The 22,015-nt window shown below is 51.0% G+C and overlaps 1 protein-coding gene across 1 annotated transcript in view; it reads right to left on the reverse strand.

Annotated features, from left to right (window-relative positions):
* LOC149357087 (uncharacterized) overlaps positions 1 to 22,015 on the reverse strand; it is a 277,693-nt gene that overhangs the window by 235,422 nt on the left and 20,256 nt on the right. The gene's annotated exons all lie outside the window — the stretch shown is intronic.

The following is a 22,015-nucleotide window of genomic DNA, read 5'->3' on the forward strand; positions in this document are numbered from 1 at the left end:
CAGTCTGCGGGACGGCATCGTCGTGGAACTCTGGTCGTCGGACTGCCGCAGTGCCCGGTGAACAAATTGTGTTTTGTTTGTTACCTCTCTCTCTTGTGTTAGTGCACTTTAGGTGCAATATTGCCTTTGAATTGTATTCTCTCTCGAGTTTAACTCTGCACGAGTTGCATTGTGTTGCTAATCAGTTTGTCTTTGTACTAGTGGTTGTGAAACCCTCTGTATCGTCTCAATTGCTGTATAAACTTTGTTTTGTTTTGTAAACCTCTGGCTCCGACCCATTCTCTGGCTTGCGACCAGCGAAAGCTGGGCACCGAACGCCCAAAAACCTCTTGTCACTTGGTAGCTGGTCTCCGCTGAGTTTGCCACGCTGAGTCGAGGGCATCTCCATCGAGTCCGAGACCGCTACCCCCACACGGTCTAAGGGTGTCTGGGAGCTTCCCACGTAAAAGTGCGCGAAGTCTAGGTGACACCAAGCACAATATTCTTGTTGTCAAACTGCGACAAGAATAAATTCTTTTTGCTCAAGTAGTGCTAATTCCGTCGATCGGCGTTTTCTAAATCCAAACGGGGCAGAGGAAATAAGATTATGCTTATCGAAAAAAATTAGACATTTGCATATGTATTAGCTTCTCTAATCCCTTGGATAGCACCGGTAAAATGGAAATAGGCCTGTAATTTTTTTATATCGTTTACGTCACCTTTCTTAAACAGGACCGAAACTCTTGCAATCTACATCCTCCTCGGAAAGATAGCGCTCGCCAAAGACATATTGTAAGCACAACATGCGACCTTCGTCTTCATCTGTACATATTCATCATCATCGCTCAAAGCACAACATGCGACCTTCGTCTTCATCTGTACATATCCATCATCATCGATCATCTTCTTCTTCGAAGGGTTGGTCGCCATACTTGCGGGTGCCATTAAAGCTCGCTCCATCCTGCGCTCTGTCTCCTGTCTCACAAGTGGTGGAGTGTGCTCTCGATCCCTGCGTCCTCTCCGCCGCCAGACTGCAGCTACGTTCCGGTCGCCACCTGCTCGTACCATCCGCACCGATGGCTACCGTCAGCGACAACACCACTCGTACTCCCGGTGGGCCCCCCGTTCTTCTTCCTCTCGATTCGAACCGTCTGGAGCCAGCAATGATGAGCCAACCCGGTTCTTCCCAATCTTCTGGACACCCCACTTGGACCATCACCACACTCCAGCGCGAGCCTCCCATTTTTGCTGGTCTTCGTGGGGACGATGTCGAGGACTGGCTCGACCAATATAACCAGGTCAGTGCCTATAATCTTTGGGACTCAGCGATGAAACTTGTAAACGTGTCGTTCTACCTCACTGCCGTGGCCAAGACTTGGTTCGTCAACCACAAAGATGCCATCCCGGACTGGGCTCACTTCTCGGCACAGATACGACAAATCTTTGGCACATCTGGTGCAAGCCCCGCTGTCTACAAAAAAAAGCTAGATACGCGCATTCAGCTACCCGGTGAGTCCTACACATCCTACATTGAAGACGTGCTTGCCCTGTGTCGACGTGTCGACAGCGCTATGTCAGAGAACGATCGGGTACGTCATCTTCTGAAAGGGCTTGGGTCATTTGCCTTCAACACGCTTGCTGCCCAGAATCCAACGTCAGTCCAAGACATCCGAACAACTTGTCATCGTCTTGACGACCTTCAGTCGCTTCGATTAAAAGACACCTGGGACACCCCACTTTCACCTGACGTGGACTTACGCTCCCTTATTCGCTCCATTATCCGGGAGGAACTGCACGGCTCCACCTTACCGCCAGTTGATTCCCACCCGCCTCCAGCCCCGTCGTCCTCGCCTTTGCGTGATCTCATCAAAGACGAGCTCGCTTCGGTCACTCGCCCCTTGGCTGCGGAACCACCTGTACCGCGTTTTGTGCCTACCTATGCCCAGGTTGCTGCGACGCCTCCTGCTGCTGTTTACCCGTCGCATCCACAGCCCGTCCAGCAAACTCCGGTCTCTGTGTCCCCGAGCCCCGCTATGTGTCCTGTTTGGAGTCCGCCTGCACGTCGGCCGGTGTGTCACTACTGCGGAATTCGCGGGCATGTTGCCCGTGTGTGCCGTCGGCGTCAACGCGACGAGCGCGAGTGGTACCCAGACTTTCGCAACGGAGCTACGTACTCGTCACCTGCTTACCGTCCGGCGTTTGCCTCCAGTCCTCCTCGTCGCCCATCGTACGGGGACTTCTCCCAAGGCGCTCCGCACTCGTCGTACGCTTACCGCCCACCGTTTGCTGACCCTACCAATTATCGTCCCTCCTATCCCTCTACCTCTCCGGACCGCTCCTCGACCGACAGGCCGTCGCGCCGCCGCTCCCCATCGCCTTTCCGCCGCTCGTCGTCGCCTCTACGTCCACCATCCTCCCAGACAACTGGCCACACGGAAAACTAAATTGTGCAGTTTCCGGAGGTAAAACTGCACCGCACGCCGCCCTCTCAATTCCTCCTGCACAGCCATCGAACATGTTAACCGTTGACATTGAAGGCACTGTAGTAGAAGCATTGATCGATACGGGCGCCGCCATTTCTGTAATTAGTTCTGATTTATGTTCTCGTCTTCGCAAGGTGCGCACCCCTTACAGTGGTCCTTCTCTCCGTGCTGCCAATGATGAATCAATGCGTCCTTCCGGATTGTGTACGGCACGAGTCACTATCGACGGCATCCTGCACTACATAGTATTTGCTGTGCTTCCCTCCTGTGCTTATCCCCTTATCCTCGGCTGGGACTTCCTCCACTCTGCGCAAGCTGTAATTACCTGCTGTCCCCCTACTCTACAGGCTTCTGCATCCGACCTTTCAGCCATTTCTGTCCTGCCTTCTCATCATCTGGTTACCACCGCTGATCATGTACTTTACCCCGGCTGCGAAGATGTCCTCTCTGTTGCTTCTGCCCACGTCAACGCTGGGGACGTTTTCGTCACACCAAGCCCCCGTCTTCTCTCCAGGGGCATCTTTCTCGTCGCGTCCCTGCTCCGCTTCACCAATGGGTCTTCACTATTGACTGCCTTTAACACTACGCCGGAACCTATTCTTCTGCGTCAAGGCACAGCCATCGCTTCTGTGGATACCACTCAACCTGTGGCCGTTCTTTCCTCTGCCCCATCAAGCTTCGCTCTTTCGACCCCTGCCTCTGCCTCTGCATCTATTTCAGCTGCTATCAGCCCCGGTCTAACCCCGACTCAAAAAGATGAATTGCTTGCCGTCTTGACCAAGCATGCCGCTTCCTTCGATACCCAGGCAACAACCTTGAGCCAAACCACCGCAGCTAAGCATCGCATCTACACAGATGGTTCGGGCATCATTCGCCGTCGCCCGTATCGTGTGTCTTCTAGTGAGCGCAAGGTTATTCAAGATAACGTAGCCGACATGCTCAAGCGCCACATCATACGCCCTTCTTCGAGTCCTTGGTCTTCGCCTGTTGTGCTCGTTCAAAAGAAGGATGGCTCAGTACGCTTTTGTGTTGACTATCGCGCCCTTAACAAGATCACTAGAAAAGATGTTTATCCGCTGCCTCGGATTGATGACGCCCTCGACTGTCTCCAAGGTGCACAATTTTTCTCTAGTCTCGACCTAAGATCCGGATACTGGCAAATACCAATGCATGAGGCCGACAAGGAAAAAACTGCTTTCGCCACTCCCGACGGATTATACGAATTCAACGTTATGCCGTTCGGCCTATGCAATGCTCCGGCCACGTTCGAGCGCATGATCGACACCGTTCTCCGAGGCCTGAAGTGGAAAACGTGCCTATGCTACCTCGACGACATAGTCATTTTTTCTTCGACTTTTTCTGAACACCTTGTTCGTCTCGATGAAGTATTAAGCGCACTTTCTGAGGCCGGCCTACAGTTAAACACCAAGAAATGTTGCTTTGCTTCCACTTCTATCAAGGTACTCGGTCACGTCGTTAGCCAGAAGGGTGTAAAGCCTGATCCCGACAAAGTGGCTGCAGTTTTGCATTTTCCTCGCCCATCGCGCGTCAAAGACCTGCGCAGTTTTCTGGGGCTAGCGTCATACTTCCGGCGCTTCATACGCAACTTTGCCTCTATTGCGGTCCCTTTGCATAAGCTCCTCTGCGCTGACCAGCCGTTTGTTTGGTCTGAGGCCTGTGAGGTCGCTTTTATTACCTTAAAGAAGGCTCTCACATCTGATCCGATACTGGCACATTTCGACGACAATGCTCCAACGATTTTACACACGGACGCCAGTGGACACGGCATTGGTGCAGTTCTTCTGCAGCGGCAGCACTCTTCGTGCGAGCAAGTCATCGCCTACGCCAGTCGTACACTGACTGCAGCGGAGCAGAACTACACGATAACTGAGCAAGAGTGCCTCGCTGTTGTCTGGGCCATTCAGAAATTTCGCCCTTATTTGTACGGCCGCCAGTTCACAGTTGTCACTGACCATCATGCCCTGTGCTGGTTGTCCTCGCAGAAAAACTTGTCCGGCCGCCTCGGCCGCTGGATTCTCCGTCTCCAGGAATATGACTTTACGGTCACCTATAAATGGGGCAAGAAACACCAGGACGCCGATGCGCTATCTCGTTGTCCCCTCGCCCAAACCCAACCTCCGCATCCGCAACCCGTGTCCTCCGAATCCTCAAACTGCCAAACTACCCCTTCGACGGCTATTTCAACCTTGACCGCCGCATCCATTGACTTGATGCCAGCTCCCAGTCTTGGCGATCTCGCCTCAGCGCAGCGGGCCGACCCTTACTGCCGGACTCTTATCGACCGTCTGAGCGGTGCTACGCGGCCACCGAATGCCCGCCTACGTCGCCAACTTAACTCTTTCAAGCTAGTCGACAACATCCTTCTTTGGCACAATTACAGCCCCTTCGGTGACTCATGGGTGCCTGTCGTACCCCGTTCTCTTCGCCGAGAAGTTTTGCAGGCCTTTCATGATGACCCCCCGGCTGGCCACTTAGGCTTTCAGAAAACTTATGACCGCATCAAGCGCCGTTTCTTTTGGCCTGGCCTCTCAACCGCTGTTGGAAAACATATTGCGTCTTGCATCTCTTGCCAACGTCGTAAACGGAGCACGTCTGCCCCTGCGGGCCTTCTACAGCCTCTCCCCTGTCCTTTCTCCCCTTTTGAAGTCGTTGGGATTGACCTCTACGGTCCCTTACCATTAACACCAACGGGCAACCGTTGGATTGTCACTGCCATCGACCACTTAACTAGATACGCTGAAACGGCCCCTGTTCCTTCCGGCTCTGCTTCAGAGATCGCCCACTTCTTCCTGAACGCCATCCTTCTGCGCCATGGAGCTCCTCGTGTCCTTATTAATGACCGCGGCAAGTCCTTCCTCTCCAGCATCCTTGCCGAAGTTCTTCACGCCTCCAGAACCGTGCACAAAACCTCTTCAGCTTATCACCCTCAGACCAATGGGCTCACAGAGCGCTTTCATCGCACGCTGTCCGATATGCTAGCCACCTACATCCAGCCCGACCACACCAACTGGGACACCATGCTTCCCTTCGTTACCTTTGCATACAATAGTGCCGTGCAAAGAACCACCAACTTCTCCCCATTCTTCCTTGTGTATGGACGTCAACCTACCTTCACCCTCGAAGCGTCTTTCTTCTCCGCCCCCTCAACCTCTTCCAGACTCTCTCACGAACAGTTTACTTCTCGTCTTACCTACTGCCGTGCCATTGCCCGCCTGAATACCGACGCCTCCCAAGCCTCCCGGAAAAGCACCTATGATCTCTCCCACCGTGTCGTATTTTTTCACCCTGGTGATGAGGTACTGCTGTGGACTCCAGTGCGTACCCCGGGATTGTGTGAAAAATTTTTGAGCCGTTATATTGGTCCGTATACTGTACTCGAACAAACGTCCCCGGTGAACTATCGCGTTGCCCCTGTTCATCCTGTTAATGATCGTCGTTGCCGAGGTGTCGAGATTGTTCATGTTTCCCGCCTCAAACCCTTTGCCCGTCGCCCTACTGTGCTCTAATCTGCGCCCGGGCCGGTCGCTTTCGTACGCGAGGGGAGAAAGTGTAAGCACAACATGCGACCTTCGTCTTCATCTGTACATATTCATCATCATCGCTCAAAGCACAACATGCGACCTTCGTCTTCATCTGTACATATCCATCATCATCGATCATCTTCTTCTTCGAAGGGTTGGTCGCCATACTTGCGGGTGCCATTAAAGCTCGCTCCATCCTGCGCTCTGTCTCCTGTCTCACAATATTAAAGATACAAGTGAGATAAGGAGAAAGAATATCGAGCACATATTTGATTGGCCGGACCTGCATGCCTTCTATGTCGCAACTAGAGCTATTTTTGAGTGAAATTAAAACTGACTGTACCTAGAGTTCCGTAAAAGGGCGAAAAAGAAGTGAAAATTGATTTCTATCAGGCAGTAATGTCGAAATATCAGTCGATGCACAACTGTTGGAGTAGCCCACAAAATAATCGTTAAACGTATTTGCTAGAGCACTTCCCGATATTTCTTTGCCACCAAGAAGTATCTTTTCTACACGCGGAGATGACTTGCGACGATTCAAGAGGGTATTTAGCTTCTGCCATAAAATATCAGGTTTATTCGAGCAGCTGTCAAATTCGGCATGAAAATTGAATTTTTTATGCACTTTTAGTTTTCTGTTCAGTTTGTTTCTAAATGATTTATATTCCTTTAATACGCTTGGATCCTTGGTCTTAATAAACTTGTGGTAGAGTGCATTTTTACAATTTATTTGTTTTAACAATTCGGGAGTTATCCATGGCTTTCTTATTTTTTTACCCAGCCTAAACTTCTGTTCTGGGAAATGGCGCTTATATATTCGAGAGAGCTCATCAATGAGCTTGCTGTATGCGATGTCTACGTTATCTGTTTCCAGAATTTCCTTAATGTTGCAACGCTGTAACTCAGCTCTGAACCTATCTAAACCAGTCTGTGTAATGGTCTGGAGGGAAACGTACTGTTGCTTTTTGTTTGCTATAGGATTATGTTTTCTTAACAGAAAAAATATTGGAAGGTGGTCACTTAGGTCGTATGATATTACACCACTAGCAGTGTTTGTAGAATCGGCATTTGTGATAAACAGATCAAGCAGTGTTTCGCTTTCGGTTGTGATCCTAGTTGGCGCATGGATGACATTTTCATATCCGTTTGAGGTTAAAATGGATAGCATGGCCTTTTGCGGTGCAGAGATGGTCAACATGTCAATATTGAAATTGCCGGCAGACACCAAGTAATTAAAGGTTTCCGAAGTAAATGACAATAGCTGTTCATAAAAAGAAAAGAAGCTAGAAAGGTTTCCATGCGGTGGTCTGTAGCAAACACAAAACGTATAGTCATTCACGCAAGCTGTTATAATTTCAAAATCATCACAGCAGATGCAAAAGTCGGAAAGCAACTCGCAGTTCACATGTTCTCTTAAGAACAGCATTACACCACCGCCCCGATGATTTGTTCGATTAACACTGTACGACTGGTAGGACGAAAAATTGGGCAGCTCGCGGTCATCCCTGCACCAAGTTTCACTAAGCTTGACTGCATCAAACAAAAAATTAAAACCAGTGATGAAGTCATTTATGTCGGTTTCTTTGCTGTACAGCGAGCGAACGTTTAAGTGAAGGCATTTCAGTGAAACAGCATGGTGACTTGAGACAAAGGTGTTTAACTCGTGCGGGAGAATATGATTGTGACTAGCCATTTTTAACAAAAATTAATCTTGACATGGTCTATAGTCAGCAGGCTTAGGTTGGAAGGTCTGACCTGTGACGCACTACTACCACAGAGTCACTGTCGGCTTTGCGCAGCAAGATTTTTCCGTTCCTGTGCCGCACGTACGTGCACTCGTTTTGTTTGGCCCAATCCTTAGCCTCTCGAAGCAGTTGCCGGCTTTGGCTGGTCATGTTTTCTTGGATGAAAAGGTTAGATTTCTCTTCTTTTAGTTTAGATCGGTTATTCAGCCATTGATCCCTGATAGATTGCCGGATATACCGAACGATTATACCTGGTATTTTTCCAGGTTTGCATGGGAGGCGGTGAATAGCGGCGATGTCTGTTTCAGCAAGTGCAGGAACCCCAATCAAACTGGCCACAGAGTTCACTTTTAGAAGCAAATTTTTATTCTCAGAAACACCAACACCGTGATATTCTAGATTTAGCTTCCGGTTTCTCCGTTCTAAGTCGTTGAAATCTGCCTCAAGTCTTCTAGTTGCATCGTCACAAGCGCGAGTGTTCTGTTCAAGGTGTTCTAGTCTTTTCCGTAATTCTTTCGATCCTTTTTCCTGTGCGGCTAGTCGCGTCAACATTTCGTCGTCTTTGCTGACATGAGCTGCACCGACCGTTCGATGCTTGGCACAGTTTCTTTGAGCGGCAACAATTTGTCCAACTTTTGGCTTATAAAAGCTAGAATAGACCTGATATCAGTAAGTTCTTCAGCTGTCGGTCTCCCTTCTGTGCTTTCGGCATTTTTTCCATCATCTTTGTAGATAGAGCAGGACCACTTTTGTTTGGCGGATTCAGATTTCTTTTTATACTGTTTTTCCGATATTCCGGCACATGCTCCAACATGGAAAAAGTGGCTACATTCACCAAATGACAGAGAAAGTTCGTCCGGGCTAATAGGCTCATTACACAAAGGACATACATCGTGCGCTGGCATAGAAGCAGAAAATGCAGCACACAGAAACAAAAAATTCAACTTTACGTGACACCAGCGGAAGAATAGACAACACACTAAGAACGAGAGCAGATTTTACAGGGCGTGGACTAACCGGCGTAGACAGGCGACAATCAACAGATGTGCCGTGTGCGCTACCCCTGCTGCCAAAAAGGTTGCTGTCCTCAGGGGTGGACGGCTTTATAGCGAAGACTGGTGATGGTAGTGGCACCCAGCGGTGAAAATCGTTGGTTTCCTCAGCTGGAGATAGCAGCACAGTCGAGCAGTCACCACGTGCAGGTGACACACGGCGAGAGGCAGCACGATAGCCGGAAGATCGGCGCCACGTAGCCTACAGCCAGGAAGACAGCGGCCGATGAAGAATCATCGTAGACAGGCGACAATCAACAGATGTGCCGTATGCGCTACCGCTGCTGCCAAAAGGTCGCTGTCCTCCGGGTCGACGCCTTTATAGCGAAGACTGGTGATGGTAGTGGCACCCAGCGGTGAAAATCGTTGGTTTCCTCAGCTGGAGATAGCAGCAAAGTCGAGCAATCACCACGTGCTGGTGACACACGGCGCGAGGCAGCACGATAGCCGGAAGATGGGCGCCACGTAGCCTACAGCCAGGAAGACAGCGGCCGATGAAGAATCAGCGTAGACAGGCGACAATCAACAGATGTGCCGTGTGCGCTACCGCTGCTGCTAAAAGGTCGCTGTCCTCCGGGTCGACGGCTTTATACCGAAGACTGGTGATGGTAGTGGCGCCCAGGGGTGAAAATCGTTGGTTTCCTCAGCTGGAGACAGCAGCACAGTCGAGTAATCACCATGTGCAGGTGACACACGGCGCGAGGCAGCACGATAGCCGGAAGATGGGCGCCACGTAGCCTACAGCCAGGAAGACAGCGGCCGATGAAGAATCAGCGTAGACAGGCGGCAATCAACAGATGTACCTTGTGCGCTACCGCTGCTGCCAAAAGGTCGCTGTCCTCAGGGGTCGACGGCTTTATAGCGAAGACTGGTGATGGTAGTGGCACCCAGCGGTGAAAATCGTTGGTTTCCTCAGCTGGAGATAGCAGCACAGTCGAGCAATCACCACATGCAGGTGGCACACGGCGTGAGGAAGCACGATAGCCGAAAGATGGGCGCCACGTAGCCTACAGCCAGGAAGATAGCGGCCGATGAAGAATCATCGTAGACAGGCGACAATTAACAGATGTGCCGTGTGCGCTACCGCTGCTGCCAAAAGGCCGCTGTCCTCCGGGTCGACGGCTTTATAGCGAAGACAGGTGATGGTAGTGGCACCCAGCGGTGAAAATCGTTGCTTTCCTCAGCTGGAGATAGCAGCACAGTCGAGCAATCACCACGTGCAGGTGACACACGGCGCGAGGCAGCACGATAGCCGGAAGATGGGCGCCACGTAGCCTACAGCCAGGAAGACAGCGGCCGATGAAGAATCAGCGTAGACAGGCGACAATCAACAGATGTGCCGTGTGCGCTACCGCTGCTGCCAAAAGGCCGCTGTCCTCCGGGTCGACGGCTTTATAGCGAAGACTGGTGATGGTAGTGGCACCCAGCGGTGAAAATCGTTGATTTCCTCAGCTGGAGATAGCAGCACAGTCGAGCAATCACCACATGCAGGTGACACACGGCGTGAGGAAGCACGATAGCCGGAAGATGGGCGCCACGTAGCCTACAGCCAGGAAGACAGCGGCCGATGAAGAATCAGCGTAGACAGGCGACAATCAACAGATGTGCCGTGTGCGCTACCGCAGCTGCCAAAAGGTCGCTGTCCTTCGGGTCGACGGCTTTATAGCGAAGACTGCTGATGGTAGTGGCACCCAGCGGTGAAAATCATTGGTTTCCTCAGCTGGAGATAGCAGCACAGTCGAGCAATCACCACATGCAGGTGGCACACGGCGTGAGGAAGCACGATAGCCGAAAGATGGGCGCCACGTAGCCTACAGCCAGGAAGATAGCGGCCGATGAAGAATCATCGTAGACAGGCGACAATTAACAGATGTGCCGTGTGCGCTACCGCTGCTGCCAAAAGGCCGCTGTCCTCCGGGTCGACGGCGTTATAGCGAAGACAGGTGATGGTAGTGGCACCCAGCGGTGAAAATCGTTGCTTTCCTCAGCTGGAGATAGCAGCACAGTCGAGCAATCACCACGTGCAGGTGACACACGGCGCGAGGCAGCACGATAGCCGGAAGATGGGCGCCACGTAGCCTACAGCCAGGAAGACAGTGGCAAATGAAGAATCAGCGTAGACAGGCGACAATCAACAGATGTGCCGTGTGCGCTACCGCAGCTGCCAAAAGGTCGCTGTCCTCCGGGTCGACGGCTTTATAACGAAGACTGGTGATGGTAGTGGCACCCAGCGGTGAAAATCGTTGGTTTCCTCAGCTGGAGATAGCAGCACAGTCGAGCAATCACCACATGCAGGTGACACACGGCGTGAGGAAGCACGATAGCCGGAAGATGGGCGCCACGTAGCCTACAGCCAGGAAGACAGCGGCCGATGAAGAATCATCGTAGACAGGCAACAATTAACAGATGTGCCGTGTGCGCTACCGCTGCTGCCAAAAGGTCGCTGTCCTCCGGGTCGACGGCTTTATAGCGAAGACTGGTGATGGTAGTGGCACCCAGCGGTGAACATCGTTGCTTTCCTCAGCTGGAGATAGCAGCACAGTCGAGCAATCACCACATGAAGGTGACACACGGCGCGAGGCAGCACGATAGCCGGAAGATGGGCGCCACGTAGCCTACAGCCAGGAAGACAGCGGCCGATGAAGAATCATCGTAGACAGGCGACAATCAACAGATGTGCCGTGTGCGCTACCGCTGCTGCCAAAAGGTCGCTGTCCTCCGGGTCGACGGCTTTATAGCGAAGACTGCTGATGGTAGTGGCACCCAGCGGTGAAAATCGTTGGTTTCCTCAGCTGGAGATAGCAGCACAGTCGAGCAATCACCACGTGCAGCTGACACACGTCGCGAGGCAGCACGATAGCCCGAAGATGGGCGCCACGTAGCCTACAGCCAGGAAAACAGCTGCCGATGAAGAATCAGCGTAGACAGGCGACAATATACAGATGTGCCGTGTGCGCTACCGCTGCTGCCAAAAGGTTGCTGTCCTCCGGGTCGACGGCTTTATAGCGATGACTGGTGATGGTAGTGGGACCCAGCGGTGAAAATCGCTGGTTTCCTCAGCTGGAGATAGCAGCACAGTCGAGCAATCACCACGTGCAGGTGACACACGGCGCGAGGCAGCACGATAGCCGGAAGATGGGTGCCACGTAGCCTTGAGCCAGGAAGACAGCGGCCGATGAAAAATCAGCGTAGACAGCCGACAATCAACAGATGTGCCGTGTGCGCTACCGCTGCTGCCAAAAGGTCGCTGTCCTCCGGGTCGACGGCTTTATAGCGAAGACTGGTGATGGTAGTGGCACCCAGCGGTGAAAATCGTTGGTTTCCTCAGCTGGAGATAGCAGCACAGTCGAGCAATCACCACGTGCAGATGACACACGGCGCGAGGCAGCACGATAGCCGGAAGATGAGCGCCACGTAGCCTACAGCCAGGAAGACAGCGGCCGATGGAGAATCAGCGCAGACAGGCTACAATCAACAGATGTGCCGTGTGCGCTACCGCTGCTCCCAAAAGGTTGCTGTCCTCCGGGTCGACGGCTTTATAGCGATGACTGGTGATGGTAGTGGCACCCAGCGGTGAAAATCGTTGGTTTCCTCAGCTGGAGATAGCAGCACAGTCGAGCAATCACCACGTGTAGGTGACACACTGCGCGAGGCAGCGCGATAGCCGGAAGATGGGCGCCACGTAGCCTACAGCCAGGAAGACAGCGGCCGATGAGGAATCAGCATAGACAGGCGACAATCAACAGATGTGCCGTGTGCGCTACCGCTGCTGCCAAAAGGTCGCTGTCCTCCGGGTCGACGGATTTATTGCGAAGACTGTCGATGGTAGTGGCACCCAGCGGTGAAAATCTTTGGTTTCCTCAGCTGGAGATAGCAGCACAGTCGAGCAATCACCACATGCAGGTGGCACACGGCGTGAGGAAGCACGATAGCCGAAAGATGGGCGCCACGTAGCCTACAGCCAGGAAGATAGCGGCCGATGAAGAATCATCGTAGACAGGCGACAATTAACAGATGTGCCGTGTGCGCTACCGCTGCTGCCAAAAGGCCGCTGTCCTCCGGGTCGACGGCTTTATAGCGAAGACAGGTGATGGTAGTGGCACCCAGCGGTGAAAATCGTTGCTTTCCTCAGCTGGAGATAGCAGCACAGTCGAGCAATCACCACGTGCAGGTGACACACGGCGCGAGGCAGCACGATAGCCGGAAGATGGGCGCCACGTAGCCTACAGCCAGGAAGACAGCGGCCGATGAAGAATCAGCGTAGACAGGCGACAATCAACAGATGTGCCGTGTGCGCTACCGCAGCTGCCAAAAGGTCGCTGTCCTCCGGGTCGACGGCTTTATAGCGAAGACTGGTGATGGTAGTGGCACCCAGCGGTGAACATCGTTGCTTTCCTCAGCTGGAGATAGCAGCGAAGTCGAGCAATCACCACATGCAGGTGACACACGGCGTGAGGAAGCACGATAGCCGGAAGATGGGCGCCACGTAGCCTACAGCGAGGAAGACAGCGGCCGATGAAGAATCATCGTAGACAGGCAACAATTAACAGATGTGACGTGTGCGCTACCGCTGCTGCCAAAAGGTCGCTGTCCTCCGGGTCGACGGCTTTATAGCGAAGACTGGTGATGGTAGTGGCACCCAGCGGTGAACATCGTTGCTTTCCTCAGCTGGAGATAGCAGCACAGTCGAGCAATCACCACATGAAGGTGACACACGGCGCGAGGCAGCACGATAGCCGGAAGATGGGCGCCACGTAGCCTACAGCCAGGAAGACAGCGGCCGATGAAGAATCATCGTAGACAGGCGACAATCAACAGATGTGCCGTGTGCGCTACCGCTGCTGCCAAAAGGTCGCTGTCCTTCGGGTCGACGGCTTTATAGCGAAGACTGCTGATGGTAGTGGCACCCAGCGGTGAAAATCGTTGGTTTCCTCAGCTGGAGATAGCAGCACAGTCGAGCAATCACCACGTGCAGGTGACACACGGCGACAGGCAGCACGATAGCCGGAAGATCGGCGCCACGTAGCCTACAGCCAGGAAGATAGCGGCCGATGAAGAATCATCGTAGACAGGCGACAATCAACAGATGTGCCGTATGCGCTACCGCTGCTGCCAAAAGGCCGCTGTCCTCCGGGTCGACGGCTTTATAGCGAAGACTGGTGATGGTAGTGGCACCCAGCGGTGAAAATCGTTGATTTCCTCAGCTGGAGATAGCAGCACAGTCGAGCAATCACCACATGCAGGTGACACACGGCGTGAGGAAGCACGATAGCCGGAAGATGGGCGCCACGTAGCCTACAGCCAGGAAGACAGCGGCCGATGAAGAATCAGCGTAGACAGGCGACAATCAACAGATGTGCCGTGTGCGCTACCGCAGCTGCCAAAAGGTCGCTGTCCTTCGGGTCGACGGCTTTATAGCGAAGACTGCTGATGGTAGTGGCACCCAGCGGTGAAAATCATTGGTTTCCTCAGCTGGAGATAGCAGCACAGTCGAGCAATCACCACATGCAGGTGGCACACGGCGTGAGGAAGCACGATAGCCGAAAGATGGGCGCCACGTAGCCTACAGCCAGGAAGATAGCGGCCGATGAAGAATCATCGTAGACAGGCGACAATTAACAGATGTGCCGTGTGCGCTACCGCTGCTGCCAAAAGGCCGCTGTCCTCCGGGTCGACGGCGTTATAGCGAAGACAGGTTATGGTAGTGGCACCCAGCGGTGAAAATCGTTGCTTTCCTCAGCTGGAGATAGCAGCACAGTCGAGCAATCACCACGTGCAGGTGACACACGGCGCGAGGCAGCACGATAGCCGGAAGATGGGCGCCACGTAGCCTACAGCCAGGAAGACAGCGGCAAATGAAGAATCAGCGTAGACAGGCGACAATCAACAGATGTGCCGTGTGCGCTACCGCAGCTGCCAAAAGGTCGCTGTCCTCCGGGTCGACGGCTTTATAACGAAGACTGGTGATGGTAGTGGCACCCAGCGGTGAAAATCGTTGGTTTCCTCAGCTGGAGATAGCAGCACAGTCGAGCAATCACCACATGCAGGTGACACACGGCGTGAGGAAGCACGATAGCCGGAAGATGGGCGCCACGTAGCCTACAGCCAGGAAGACAGCGGCCGATGAAGAATCATCGTAGACAGGCAACAATTAACAGATGTGCCGTGTGCGCTACCGCTGCTGCCAAAAGGTCGCTGTCCTCCGGGTCGACGGCTTTATAGCGAAGACTGGTGATGGTAGTGGCACCCAGCGGTGAACATCGTTGCTTTCCTCAGCTGGAGATAGCAGCACAGTCGAGCAATCACCACATGAAGGTGACACACGGCGCGAGGCAGCACGATAGCCGGAAGATGGGCGCCACGTAGCCTACAGCCAGGAAGACAGCGGCCGATGAAGAATCATCGTAGACAGGCGACAATCAACAGATGTGCCGTGTGCGCTACCGCTGCTGCCAAAAGGTCGCTGTCCTCCGGGTCGACGGCTTTATAGCGAAGACTGCTGATGGTAGTGGCACCCAGCGGTGAAAATCGTTGGTTTCCTCAGCTGGAGATAGCAGCACAGTCGAGCAATCACCACGTGCAGCTGACACACGTCGCGACGCAGCACGATGGCCCGAAGATGGGCGCCACGTAGCCTACAGCCAGGAAAACAGCTGCCGATGAAGAATCAGCGTAGACAGGCGACAATATACAGATGTGCCGTGTGCGCTACCGCTGCTGCCAAAAGGTTGCTGTCCTCCGGGTCGACGGCTTTATAGCGATGACTGGTGATGGTAGTGGGACCCAGCGGTGAAAATCGCTGGTTTCCTCAGCTGGAGATAGCAGCACAGTCGAGCAATCACCACGTGCAGGTGACACACGGCGCGAGGCAGCACGATAGCCGGAAGATGGGTGCCACGTAGCCTTGAGCCAGGAAGACAGCGGCCGATGAAAAATCAGCGTAGACAGCCGACAATCAACAGATGTGCCGTGTGCGCTACCGCTGCTGCCAAAAGGTCGCTGTCCTCCGGGTCGACGGCTTTATAGCGAAGACTGGTGATGGTAGTGGCACCCAGCGGTGAAAATCGTTGGTTTCCTCAGCTGGAGATAGCAGCACAGTCGAGCAATCACCACGTGCAGATGACACACGGCGCGAGGCAGCACGATAGCCGGAAGATGAGCGCCACGTAGCCTACAGCCAGGAAGACAGCGGCCGATGGAGAATCAGCGCAGACAGGCTACAATCAACAGATGTGCCGTGCTCGCTACCGCTGCTCCCAAAAGGTTGCTGTCCTCCGGGTCGACGGCTTTATAGCGATGACTGGTGATGGTAGTGGCACCCAGCGGTGAAAATCGTTGGTTTCCTCAGCTGGAGATAGCAGCACAGTCGAGCAATCACCACGTGTAGGTGACACACTGCGCGAGGCAGCACGATAGCCGGAAGATGGGCGCCACGTAGCCTACAGCCAGGAAGACAGCGGCCGATGAGGAATCAGCATAGACAGGCGACAATCAACAGATGTGCCGTGTGCGCTACCGCTGCTGCCAAAAGGTCGCTGTCCTCCGGGTCGACGGCTTTATTGCGAAGACTGTCGATGGTAGTGGCACCCAGCGGTGAAAATCTTTGGTTTCCTCAGCTGGAGATAGCAGCACAGTCGAGCAATCCTCACGTGCAGGTGACACACGGCACGAGGCAGCACGATAGCCGGAAGATGGGCGCCACGTAGCCTACAGCCAGGAAGACAGCGGCCGATGAAGAATCAGCGTAGACAGGCGACAATCAACAGATGTGCCGTGTGCGCTACCGCTGCTGCCAAATGGTTGCTGTCCTCCGGTTCGACGGCTTTATAGCGAAGACTTTTAGAACTTTGTATCAACTTGCCCGAGCTTCTGCCTTTACCTTTGTTGAGGGCACCGTTCGGTGTGATGGAGTCACACACGAGAAGTAATTGGACTTCAGACTAATGAACACCTCGTCTTATTGCTTCGCATGGCACAGATATTGGGGGCCATGTACCTGCTAAAGGCCTTTAGGAGGAAGGAAATTTTCCACCGGAGGCGGAGAGTCCCCGAAGATCTACGTCGACGTGCGTAACAGGCCAGAAGAAAATACGAACATCGAAGCTAGGCTTTGAGCGTAGATTTTGAGTGTACATTGATTGTATAATCTGGTGATTTCATATTTACTAATTGAGTGATGGCGGTGCGGAGCCTATCCCATCTGTCCTCAAGAAGTCAGGCGAGCGCACAGCTCGAGCCTCGAAGTCTACTTGTCCTCTGCTTGATGCGTTTGCAGAAACACAAGGAGCAGACGTGTCTGTGCAGATGGCACGCCGTCTGCAGAAACTACCGCCTTTGGAAAAAGGCATCAACGAATGCTGTTCACGAGAAAAGGAAACAGCCGGAGAAACTAAGAGCTACTGTTTCAGTTTGTTTGTCAAAAACAACTTCAAGCACGAAGCAACCATGCAGCGGAGAAGCGCGTGAAAAGTCGGTGTCGGTGCCAATTGCAGTGGGGTGGAAGCTGGAATGGTGTAATCACGTTTGTCGCTAAACGTCTGTGTTTTGTTTGTGTATACTACACATGGAAAAATTGCTTTTTAAAAGTAATTAAATTACATTACTAACTATTATCCTAAGATCGCGGGAATGCAAGTAAATTACACTAGCAATTGCTGCTTCCAAAAATAATGGCAATACATTAAATACTTGTGAAAAATGACCAATTACTTGAAGAGTACTTGTGAAGCTTAATTTAAAATACAATAACGGAAAGTTGGGCTAGTTGGATTGAACTATGGACCTTAGCGTTAAAGAACGCAGACAAGAGAGAAGAGGACAAATCAGGCGCTATCTTTCAACTGAAGGTTTATTCATGCGAAAAAAGAAAATATATACAAACAGAAAAAAGAATCAAAGACAAGCTCATACAGGACTACATAATATTGGAAATTTGCTCTCTTGTAGTGCGATAGAGGGAGTGCTGACGGACGTGCCGCCTGTCTAGTCCGCCTGTCTTCTCCTCTTCTCCCTTGTCTTCGTTGCTTAGTTTTAAAGGTTAATGTGAAGATTACCACATTAAGAAAAAAACTATAAAGAATGTTGACCACATTCGAATCGGAGCGAAAGCACGGATTTGTGCTGTGTAGAAGACGACGATGAGCAGGCAGTGGCGCGGGACGGAGCGGATGGAAGTTGATGAAGACGACGCTCTCCAATGCACAGCGTGAGAGTGTGGTTCAGTTTAACACGAGGCGTGTTGGCTGCGGCGGTAGCCTAGTGGTCTCGCTGGGCGGCCCTTAAAAGGAGATCTGTTCGCACAGCCGCGGGCTGGACTCCCAGTCATGGATATTGATTCAATTTCTTTTCTATGGCTTGACCTCTAGCTCAGCTGAAGGTCAAATTTGGACGGTCCGCTATTGAAGCCCGAATTCCCATAGTGAAGCTTTCGCTTCAAAAAGTAGAAGACTGGATTAGCGATCCGTCCCTTTCTCTTTACACAGACAAGTATAAGTTCTTGAGCTCGCGTCGTTGTTAACTTCTCTCGGATGACTTGTATATATTTGGTTTGCTTGGGCAAGTGTGGTCATTGGTATACGTATGCGTGGTTTTAGGAAGAACAAAGCACTTGTTAATGTAGCGGCTGTCATCGTGTTTGTCTCTTCTTCCTGGATTGTCTAGTGTTTGCGCTCATCGTTCACCATACGAATTGTTCACAATCGTACATTTGTCACAGCCATCAAAGAACAGTTTCAGCATTCTTGTCATTTGACATTTTCTATATTCCAGTTTACGCATATAATTTTACTCTAATTAGTATCTCACTCATTGGCCTGTCTTTAGGTCAATCCTCTAAATACCAAATTACCAAGCCTCAAATTAAGCCAACACCACACACACACGCATCATTACAACATAAACTTAAGACCTTTAACACATGCGCCTACCTTGAATTCACATTTCATGTCCTCTTTGCAATCATTATCATTCCACACACACACACGCGTGACGTCATGCGTCACGTGGATTTCTCGACGCAACGCTGCCGGGAGGAGGCCTCGTTTTCTGCTGAACGGTAGCCTCAACTCTGTCTCGTTCAAATAATCCCTAAGGGAGGTGAGAATTTCGCCGTGTCTGATACCTTATGATTTCTCTATACACTCTGTAGGCTCAGAGCCATGAACATGTCTTACGGAACATAGTCATGATGTTTTACAGAAAGAAACGACTACCTTAGGGGGTTTCAGGTAGTTACGTAGTATCCGCTGGAAAAGGTGCCATTGAAGAACTGCGCCGGTACAGTAAAAAAAAAAAAGAATGCTTAACAGTCTCCGGCTTCTGATCACTACCCAATCGCCGCACCCTAACATCCGTTTTTTAAACTGTCAACCGTTATTGTTGCTGCCTCTGAAGCAATGGCACATACCCATGGTGGGGGATTGGCCAGAGTTTGGTGCAAATCCAAACAGGGGAAAAATTCATCCAGACTTATCTCAAGCGGTTCATTAATAAAGACTGTCAGCCTTTCTGGCACTGCTTTCAGTGTCGTCACCTTCATCAACTTCCATCCGCGCTCGAGTGAGTCCAAAAGGAAGAGAACACGGGCTTTGCGTGTGCGAGCCAAAGTTCGAAAGAAAGAGAGAACAAATTTTATTGGTGTCTTGTGAGAGAAAAGCTTACAACAGCTGTATCTTACCGGTACTAACCTATGGGGCAGAAACATGGAGGCTAACGAAGAGGGTTCCGCTTAACTTAAGGACGACGCAGCAAGCTATGGAAAGAAAAATGATTGTTGTGACGTTAAGAGGTCGGAAGAGGGCGGAGTGGGTGAGGGAACAAACGCGGGTTAATGACATCCTAATTGAAATCAAGTGGAAGAAGAAATGGGCTTAGACAGTGCATGTAATGCGAATAAGGCAAGATAACCGCTGGTCCTTAAGGGTAAGGGAGTGGATTCGAAGACAAGGGAAGCGTAGCAGGGGACGGCAGAAAGTTAGGTGGGCGGATTAGATTAAAAAGTTTGTGGGGATACGGTGGCCGCAACTGGAAAAGGACAGGGTTAGTTGGAGAGACATGGAAGAGGCCTTTACCCTGCAGTGGGCGTAGTCAGGCTGTTGACGATGACGATGATGGTGTGATTTCACGTGTGGTTCGCACAGTTCCGGGGAGCCATTGTTGTAAACGGCGGTTCAGGCGTGGTCGCTCAGGTGTCGCTGAAGGGGAAGCCCTGTGTGAGCCAACCTCATCTCGCACAGAGTTCAGGTTCGTACGCTTGGCCGGATTGGCGCAAAAACCAAAGGCGCGAGGAAGCGCCCTTTCACGAGCATGCATCACATAACACGGGAACACAGGACGGCGAAAGATTTGAAGCACGAACTTCAATTATTGCTTGTTTGAATGGACTCAGCAAAAATAACTAATATTACCACATTGTCAACCGGTAATGGTAATTAAGAGAATTTCAAATTTTACGCGAGCTATCCGTATGGTGATATCGCTCGTGCCCAAAATTCTCCGCAGAAAATGTTATCGACGTTCGTAGGAAGACTACGATGTAAATATTTCAAGGCATATCTAGTCACCCAGGTAAGGTGCAAAACGAAATGCTTTGGATGGCCGTGTACGTTTTTACGGAAGTACTGACCCCTCCTAGCGCAACTCTTTCCATCGTTTTGGGCCAGGCAAAAATGTCGTACGTTGATTACACAACAAACCTTATTCTGAGAGAGACGGTTGAGGATAATCCAAGTCTAATGACTGGCGCGGTTTGTATGCCGCCTTTCCCATGGCTGCTTTGCGCATATACTATATACAGGGCTTTCAAATCAAATCAAATTCTTTATTTCTGCCTTGTAAAGATACAGACAGCAGAGGCGCAGAAAAAGCTGAGAGACAGCTTGACTAAGCCGCAGCCCCCTTTCGCTTGGCAGCAGCTTGACAGCAAGGCTTTTAATACAAAATGCAGTTGCAAGACGTGATAACAAGTATACAATAATGAGCAGGTACAAGAGAAAACGAAAGAACATTATACAATATTGACACAATATTCACATTGGGTAGACACAGGTAATGGCAGCAAAGAAAAAAAAGAAAGAAAAAAAAACACAAAACAAAAATCCTACATGCTAGCATACAAAGCACGCAAAGACCTGTTTGACGAACTGAAAAGGTCAAAATTATTATATATATGCGCGTTTAGCAGGGATGGAAGAGTGAACTGCAGGCGTTCTCTACCCGAGTTTAACCGTGGGGTCGGGACTATCCATGTCTCCGCATACCTTGTTGTGTAGCTTGCATCTCGGGTATGTAGTTCAGCAAGTTTACGTATGTGGTTTACATTTCTACGTGTTTCGAGTTTAAACCGGACACTCAAGCGATATTTATACAAGTTGTGTATTTTTAGCACACCACTTTGTAGAAACAGATCTTCGCTTGGCGAGTCCCAGAGGACATTGTAAACATGACGAAGAAACTTTTTCTGAAAAATGTAGATACGCTGAAGACAGCTAACCGTAGCTGTGCCCCACACTAGATGGCAGTAGTTTAAATAGGAGTAGAAAAGTTAATTATAGAGGAGCAAATTTACATTTCTTGGAATGACGTATCTGAGCCGACTTATGACTCCGGTTATTTGAGCCAGTTTCGTGACAATATGGTCCGTGTGGTGTTCCCAAGACATGCTGGAAGAAAAAATTACTCCAAGGCATTTAAATTGTTCAACTATGTCTATACGTCGCGAGTTTAGTTTAATCTCGATGGGGGAAGGAAGTACTTTGTTCTTAGGACGAAATATGACAGCTTTTGTTTTCTTCTCATTTATACGCATGTATCTGGATTCGGACCACTTTTGTAATTCACTCAAGGTGTCATTGCATTCCCGAACAAGGAGATCAAGATCATTTCCAGTAAAAAAGATGCTAATGTAGTCAGCGTAGATAATAAATTTAGCGGCGGAGTTAATGTTGGAGATATCATTTAGGTACATATTAAAAAGTAATGGTCCCAATATACTACCCTGGGGAACTCCAGAAGTAACAAGTTTTAGTTCAGATGTCACATTGTCTATGCTTACAGCCTGTTTTCTATGCGAAAGATATGATTTCAGGATCATTTGAGCCAGTCCACGAATACCACAACGCTCCAAGTTTGTCAGGAGTACACTGTGGTTTACTAAATCGAATGCCTTCGAGAAGTCCACGAAGACACCAATAACAAAGGCCTTATTTTCAAACTGT

This window comes from Amblyomma mixtum, chromosome 3, assembly GCF_055824585.1.
Source record: "Amblyomma mixtum isolate Tamu chromosome 3, ASM5582458v1, whole genome shotgun sequence".
Taxonomy (NCBI): Eukaryota; Metazoa; Arthropoda; class Arachnida; order Ixodida; family Ixodidae; genus Amblyomma; species Amblyomma mixtum.